The sequence below is a fragment of the Euprymna scolopes genome, chromosome 45 (assembly GCF_053919585.1).
Source record: "Euprymna scolopes isolate OS-2025 chromosome 45, ASM5391958v1, whole genome shotgun sequence".
NCBI classification, from domain to species: domain Eukaryota; kingdom Metazoa; phylum Mollusca; class Cephalopoda; order Sepiida; family Sepiolidae; genus Euprymna; species Euprymna scolopes.
The window spans coordinates 56650441-56659593 of NC_136526.1; the positions used below are offsets into that span (position 1 = coordinate 56650441).

Here is a 9153-nt window from a genome sequence, read left to right on the forward strand (position 1 = left end):
AGAACTTTGTTCCATAACGGGATACATACAATTTAACTTTTTTTTCGATATTTTCATTTTTTGATGTCTTGACTAAACTTTACAAGTACCAAAAAAGTTAAAGTTATATTGGGTTTACTGTACACACAGATTCGAAAAAGTTGTCAAAAAACAAATATAGAACAAATAAATGTTATCAAAGGCAAGATAAGTTACTTTTCTACCTAACTGGATATATTTTTTGTGTTTTTATTCAGTGTAACATGTTTATTCAGCTCGAAGATGTATTGAAAAATTCAAAATGGCGGCCGACTCTCTCTCGGAGAGGGTAAGTTTGGGAAAAGGTATTATAAATAATAAACTAGACAAAATACTGTTAGAAATTCGCTCAATATATGTTACCGTGACATAAGTTGACATATATTCGGTTGATTTTTAATAGTATTTTGTCTAGTTTATTATTATAACATCTTTTCCAAAACTTACCGTGTTAAAGAGACAGTCGGGCGCCATTTTGAATTTTCCAATACATCGGTAAACACTGCATGTTTTTCGAGCTGAATAAACATGTTACATTGAATAAAAACACAAAAAATATACCCAGTTAGGTAGAAAAGTAACTTATCTTGCCTTTGATAACATTTATTTGTTATATATTTGTTTTTTTTTTGACAACTTTTTCGAATCTATGTGTACAGTAATTTAAGTAACAAAATTCGATTGGTTATTAAAAGTGAAACATTTATTTTAAATTTAAAAAAAAAAAGAAAAAAAATGAAATTTGTTTGTCAAAAAAATAAATAAATAAACCAACTGTTTACTATTGTCAGTTTCAATATCGTTCCATTAATATTTCTAATATTTTATTTGTTTGTAAAACTGTTTTACAAACAAATAAAATGTTTCCTACTATTATCTATACGGTTTCATTATCATTTCTAATTATCTTTATTCGTTTGTTATTTTATTTGAGGGATTCAATAAAAAAAGAAAATTAAAACTGCTAAAAATTATTATTATTATTTTAATTTCTGTATTTAATAAAAATTATTTAATAAAAAAAAAATGGTATGTTTTTAGATTAGGTCAACCTCCAAAATTTTCATTTAAATGACGGTTTTCTTATTTTGTCAATTTCAATATTTCAGTTTATTTATAAAATGACGCCAAGTCAACAATCCAATCAGGTGGCATTCTTTCTACCGGTGTAATACGACTTATGTCCCATTTTCTTCTTCATATTTTAGTTTCCTTAAACTGCAAGAGGGCCTAGTTCAGTTCTTGTCTAACATAAAATAAATATAATTGCTTCTTATTTTTTTAAAGACATCAACAATATATTATTCTTCCTTTTTTTTACGCTTATAATTTTTTTTTTTTTTTTTTTTTTTTACGCTTATAATTTTTTTTTTTTTTTCTGCGGATCTGATTTTCCCGTGGCCATCTTGTATTTTTATTTTTTGATAATAACTTGTAAAGTACTGTAAAGAGCTACAATTCACTTGAAAGTCTATTACAAAAAGTAAGTATTATGCGATGGTTATTTGCATATTGTCTTTTTTATCTTCTTTTTTTTTTGTTTACATTGTTCGGTGACACGACAAACTCGTTTAAACGAACTTGATTATTTTTTTATGTTATGCCGTCATTTTATGCGACATTTAATTTGATATTAAAAGTCGGTACTACTACTAGTGCACTGCAGAGAGTGATCCGGACGTAAATAATAACGTTATTATTTAAAAAGCCATTTTTAACATGGGGAGGGGAGAGTGTTTTGTACCTATTCTATACTTCAACCTTACAATTGAATAAAAAAAAATTATCATAAAACTTTAATTAAACTTGGAAATACGATTTAAAAAATAGCGCGCACTCACTACTCTGCACTAGCACCTAAAAGTCTATCATAAGTCAAGGTCATAAGTAGGGCTATGACAAGAGAATATTCGGGTTTGCATTACTGTACACATAGATTCGAAAAAGTTGTCAAAAAACAAATATATAACAAATAAATATTATCAAAGGCAAGATAAGTTACTTTTCTACCAAACTGGATACATTTTTTGTGTTTTTATTCAATGTAACATGTTTATTCAGCTCGAAAAACATGCAGTGTTACCGATGTATTCGAAAATTCAAAATGGCGCGCGACACTCTCTTTAACATGGTAAGTTTGGGAAAAGGTGTTATAAATAATAAACTAGACAAAATACTATTAAAAAAACACCGAATATATATCAACTTATGTCACGGTAACATATATCGAGCGAATTTCTAACAGTATTTTGTCTAGTTTATTATTTATAACATCTTTTCCTGAACTTACCGTGTTAAAGAGAGAGTCGGGCGCCATCTTGAATTTTCCAATACATCGGTAAACACTGTATGCTTTTCGAGCTGAATAAACATGTTACATTGAATAAGAACACGGAAAATATATCCAGTTAGGTAGAAAAGTAACTTATCTTGCCTTTGATAACATTTATTTGTTCTATATTTGTTTTTTGACAACTTTTTCGAATCTATGTGTACAGTAATACAAACCCGTCTAAAAAAAAATTAATTGCCCTCAGTCAATGGAGGGGGAAACTCTTCTATACTAAGGCAATTTTATTTTCGCAGGATCGCCTTTGAGGAGAGCTGGTTATCTTCCAAATTAAACTGACCTTGAGTCATATTTTGTCTCGTGGGAAACAAATAAATAACCACTCTATCTAAAAACATAAGATATTAGCTAACATATACTCGAGAGTCAAAATAATGAAAAGAATATCCTCTTGTCATAGCCCTAGTCATTAGTTACCCGACTAGGGTAATAAGACCATATGCTAAGGTTTTGATCCTCTTCTGTCAAAGACTTTCAAGAAACACGAGTAATTCACATGAAAAATATGAGGGTAAGGTCATTGGCTCAGTAGGAAAACTGGTATTGGCATAGGTCTTTGTGATTCTTCCATTCCTACAGCCAGGCATGACTTGAAGGCGAGGAGGCATTGATGGTGTGGGAACTTAGTCTGTTCCAAATAGGATCCACTTTACTTGAGGAGAAATGACCACAGGAGCCAAAATGAGGCTGAAACTGTATCTTCAGATTATGTCCCCTGGTGGATGGGTTGAGGGATGGAGCGAACAAGTTGTTGCCACAGATAAAAACGATAAAACATACAAATGCATTCAACAAAGTTTAAAATGAACTTTATATATAACAAATTATTAGTGGTGCTTATTTAGAATTGCACTTATTTTTTTTTTTAATCAGAAATATCTTTCTGGTGTACATACTCGTCGTGGAAAGAAGATGGCATAGGTACTTGTGCATTCATAGAACCATGCTGAAATAATAGCGTTATTATTTAGAAAGCCATTCTTAGTATTAGTAGAGAGGGGGGTGTAACCATTCTATAATTCACCTAACAGTTTTATAAAAAAAATATGATGGCATTTATACACTTATTTTACCATGATGAAATAATGTTATTATTTAGAAAGATATTCTTAACATGGAGAGGGGGGAGGGAGTTTTGTAACTATTCTATACTTTCACCTGAATATTTAATAAAACGTGATGGTACTTGTGCATCTATGTATATCTACTACACTGAAATAAAATTATTATTTAGCAATCTATTCTTAACATGGGGACTGGAGAGTGTTTTGTAACTAATCTGTACTTTCAGCTAACACTCTATATATATATATAAAAGTGAACGTGCATGTGTGTGTCTGTGTACATTTTCCTGTGCAATAACTCTGTCAATTTTCAGTCTACAGACTCGAAATTTGATATACAGAGTACTGAGATTTGGGAAAATCTTTGTAATCCGTTTTTGGCCAGAAATTTAGCTGTTATGGGGTCAAAGTTCAACGATTTGACCTTTGAGAACTCTACCAAACTCCTCCACCAATTTTGGGTCTAAACACTTGAAATTTTAGATATAGGTTCCTTGGATATGGATCTAACTTAATAACTTAGTTTGAGCCCAAAACAATAAACATTAAGGGGTCATAATAGGGGTCAAAGTTAAAAAAATAATTTACTGCTTTTTTTTTTTTTTTTTTTGCTCAACATACACCTCTAAACACCCGGGCAACGCCGGGCTAAAATGCTAGTTTATTAAATAAAAATAATGCAAAACTTGAATTTAACTTGAAAGTACTATTCATAAAAACAAAACAATAATTTGATTTGGTTTCCAAGCGTTTTTAACAGCATTCAGCATGTTCCGACAGTGATGCCAGGTGCTGGTTGAGCGAGCATTTATAAGAAATCCAGTTCGTAGTATGCTGAATTACTCATTTCTAGCTCAGATGGAATGAGACTCAACAGACAGAGTAAGTTAGTGTCGATGTGAGTCGGAAATTGTAGCTTGCGACAAATCTATACAATATGTATATAGATTAGGTGCAAGTTCATAGTCGAATCCTCTTTCGGCAATCTGTTGTAGATAATATGTGATTTCATACTCGAAACCTTTGTTACCAAATCTGATAAATCCCTGGGGAAATATAATCAGTATAAATGAATCAGATGAGATGAGACTTAGCACACAGAATATGTTATAACAAATTGATTGTACAAAAGTATAACGTAATAAATAAAAAAAAGATTGACACTTGAATGCGGATTATCAAGATTAGCTTATTCTCCCATTGGTTACTGCTTGCTAACTTCTTTTATAAATTGAGTAATCCTTTCGAAGTAGATGTCAGGATCTTCTACTATATCAGTAACCAAAAATTTTTAAGAGGAGAAAATGCAGTAATTGAACACGTGCAGAAATCGTCAACATACATTCACACAAAAAAGATGCGTGGAAAATTAAGTCTTCACCAATCTATTGTATAGTTAATGTTCCTGGTCAAAATATGGCATTGTTAAAATGTAAAGAAATCTCACCTTTCCTTAGACTAATCCAAACTTCTGATGATAATATGAACAATTGGTTTTTTTTAATGTACGTTTCACAGATATGTAACATTACTACAACCGAAAACAGCATCAACAGAGACTTGTTCTGGAGTTGATCAAAGGAAACGCACAGTATTTTTTTCTTTCTTTCTTTTTCTCGGTATATACCTCTCCCCACTGTAAGGACATTTGACGGAAGATCAGAAGGTGGGAAAATGGGCCAGCACTCCACATGTGATCCATTCTCAGTAGATGTCAGATTCTTCCACTATATCACACTCCAAACAAAAGTTTTAATGATTCGCATTCTTTAAATCTTCAAATATTTATTCATAATGTTTGGTTTGTTTGTTTTGTTTTGTGGCATGTTAACAGTTTTCGAATTAGTGTTGAATACAGTTCTTTCTCTAAAAGTTTTTATGCTTTGATTTCCTTATATTTTCAGGATTAAGGTATTACGTTATGCTGTAGTTCTTTGGTTTTTAACCGTTTCGTCTATTTAATCTGTTAAATAGAGTTTTAAATTCTTGACGAATGTATATGAGACAATTAGTTGTTTTTTAAAAAAAATTGATAAAAAAGGAATGAGAATTTATTTTCTGTTCAATTGTTTCTCAATGTGCTATGGAGAGAGAGAGAGAAAGAGAAAGAGAGAGAGAGAGAGATGGAGCACAGTGGAGTGTTGTGAGTGACACAAAATGACAACTGAACATCTCAGTGCCCGTCTTCTCTCTGACTCTTCTTCCTTGGCATTTGTTTTTATTTACAAAATCTTTCGTTTTAACATGCCACATTCCACTGGCCCTTATTAAATTCATCCAAGGCCAAATTTCAATATAACTTGTTTTCAAAACTTGTCAGTTGATGAATGTTGATTTCAAAGCTTCTGCACACTTCTTTTAATTGTTATAACTTTTGTTGACATTTCTTGGTTTAAAGACTTCAACAATATTTGCGTGTGTGTACCCAGCTCCATATCCTAACCCTAACCCAGCTCAATATGAGTGTGTGCACAACCAGTAATAATTCTGGCGTTGCCCAGAATACTATTCAACAAAGTTTTGGAGAAGAAAATTTTGCGGGTTTTGCAGATCATGATTGACCTTTGCAAAGAAAAAATAAAAAAATAATGACATCAATGTTTCATTTCATGGTATTCATGGTATCTTCAGATAGTACTATTAGTTGAAGTGTGTTTACACGCATGAGTTCGTTTTTTTATAATGTTATATTTGTTTCTTTTCATTCACAAATAAAAAAAACTCAAGTGAAAAAAAATTAATTCTTCTTATTAACATATACAGTAAAAACTGAATTTTTTAATCATGGAAACTGATACAGAAGCGAAACGATATTCAAGTGACCTGTGCAACTTATCTTTTTCAAAAATGCGTACATTGAAAAAAAAAAACATTTACAAAACCACACTAGAAGAAAACGTCATTCTTTCAAAAAATGTGGATTTGATCATTTTATTAAAAAAATTTATGCTTCATCTTCTTTAAATATTCAAATATTTATTCATGGTATTTGTTTTTTTTTTGTTTGTTTTAAGGCATGTTAACACTTTTCGAATTAGCCAGTGTTAAATATAATTACTTCTCTAAAAGGTTTCATGCTTTGATTTCTTTATATCTCTGAGGTTTAGATTTTGTTGAGGAAAATTTTGTAGGCTTTGCAGAACATGATTGATGTTTGCAAAAAGAAAAGTAAAAACAATAACCTCAATGTTTGGTTCATTTCAGATCAGGAATCTGGTATCTTCTGACAGTTTGATCTCATAGTTCTATTTAAAGTGCACGAGTTTGTTTTTGCTAACATCAGATTTGTTTCTTTTCAATTACAGGTAAAATAATTCCTCTCATCATAAAATATTAAATTAAAGATGAAAGCTTTTTAAATGTATGAATGAATTATATTTTCTAACACCAGATTTCTTTCTGTTTCATCTACAGATAAAAAAAACTTCCTGTTGAGAATGAATTTTTATTTGCATATATAATAAAAATTATTCTGACTGAATTTTTAATCATGGAAACAGATACAGAAGCGAAACGATATTCATGTGACCTGTGCAACGTATCATTTTCAAAAATGCCTGCATTGAAAAAACATTTACAAAACCACACTAGAAGAAAACCTCATTCTTGCGAAAAATGCGGATTTGCGTTTACAAGCACGTCCGACTTAAAAAAACATGTTCGAACACATACCGGTGAGCGACCATATTCTTGCAATATATGTGATGCAGCATTTTCAGAAAATGGAAGTCTAAAACGACATCAACGAACACACACTGGAGAGAAATCATATTCGTGTGACACATGTGGCTTAACGTTCACAACAAATTATTCGCTTTTTATTCACACGCGTAAACACACTGGAGAAAAACCATTTTCATGTGAGGTGTGCAAGGCAGCATTTCCTGAGCGGAAACGTTTGAAGAGACACTTGGTCACACACACTGGGGAAAAGCCGCACATTTGTGAGACATGTGGAACATCATTCTCAGCCAGTACTGGTTTGAAAAGACACCTGCAGACGCACACTGGGGAGAAACCCGTTTCTTGCGAATTGTGCAGTTTAGCATTCGCCAATAATAACAACTTGAAAAGACATATGAGAACTCACACTGGAGAGAAACCATATTCGTGTGGCATCTGCAACATTGCATTTCCAGTGAATTCAAATTTAAAAAGACATATGTTAATACACACTGGACTTGAGAGAACTTGAATGCCTACAAAACACTATCCTTGGATGTCTAAGATTGCTTTGTCGGGAAAACCTAACATGAAGATATGCTTTTTTACAAGTAAATGTTAATACACACTGGCTCAAGAAGAGAACCCTCCACCACAACCACAAGGGTTATAATGGCTACTCAACATCGGGGACTGATGCCCAATACCTTCAATAAGACTGTACTTGCCCAGAGGAGAAGGAGGACTGGGGCTATCAATCAACCACTAATATAGACCAACTATAGTAAGCACAGGCTAGTATCTGAGAAGCTCCCAGAACCACTTTCAATGGTATATATGAACACCAAGAGATAAGCGCCAGCAGAACTACATCAGTCACTCAGCTGGTAAAGCATTTTGGACATGGCTGTCTCACAGATGTGACTGAAACGCCAAACAAGCCTGCCACAGAAATAGCAAGAAAGAGCTGGCAGAAATATACCAACCTTTCAAAAGAGGAACCTTAATGAGTGGGGCCAACATCAGCGTCCAAAGTATTTTCTAGAGGGACTCTCCCAGAAATACATAGAAAAAAACAGTGAGACCCATATTTGTGTGATGACTCCAACATTGCATTTCCGGAGAATTCAAATTTAAAAAGACATTTGTTAACACACAATGCCTACTGGAGAGAACTTGAATGCCTACTAGAGAGAATTTGAATGCCTACTGGACACTCTCCTCGAATGTCTAAGGTCTCTCTGTACAGGAGTCTGTCAGAACAACCTGGCATGAGGATGCTTTTTCCCTAGAAGTAAACCCTGACCAAATATTCAAAATCACACAGTATTTGCATCCCAAATAAAATCTTTTTACACCTTACTCGCATTAGCTTTTACGGGGAATGGATTATCTTCTCCAAGTGATGTTATCTCAAGTAATAGCATGAAGCTGGATACCCCACAAGACTAGATAAATTCTTGTCCTGGAATTCAATAAGACCAAGACACCAAACCGAAAATATATAAAAATGGTTAATTAGCGAGAGGAAAATTATGTCCTCAATTTTTTTATTAACAATTATTTGTTTAAGACATAAATAACTTTAATGGAACATTCGAATATCTATATATCTCATATAGAGTTCAAGAGTTAGCCTAAAGTAGTGGGCCCCTTGATTTCTGGGAACTTTGACTGAAGTAAAATAAAACAAAAAAGTGAAAAACTGTGTTGGCAAGTGTATGAGATGGCCCTCGCGCAGAAGATGGATTAAAATGTTGCTGACACGTACACATCAGTAAGACAATGTATTCTTGCAAAACTTGTGGATTGGCATTTTATAATGCTCGGCATAATATGTGAAAACACAGAGTTGATAGAGAGGGTAAGAATCTTGAAAAGATCTCTCCGTTGAAATGTATGAATGTATTAAAAGAGTATACGGAAACACAGTTTTGTTTTTATTCGTCATACTGAAAATTTTTAAAAATTGATTTTATAAATATTTGGATTATTTTGTATATATAGAGAATAGTCTATCTGTGGACGACTAAATTTGTCTATATATATATATATATA

At 32.4% G+C, this 9153-nt stretch overlaps 1 long non-coding RNA gene across 1 annotated transcript; it reads left to right on the plus strand.

The window, feature by feature from the left end:
• The first annotated feature begins 1201 nt into the window (after positions 1-1201).
• LOC145269715 (uncharacterized) lies at positions 1202-9026 on the plus strand. The gene is made up of 2 exons (XR_013865186.1): positions 1202-1501; positions 6847-9026. It is a non-coding gene; the product is annotated as an uncharacterized LOC145269715 (long non-coding RNA).
• Positions 9027-9153: the final 127 nt, after the last annotated feature.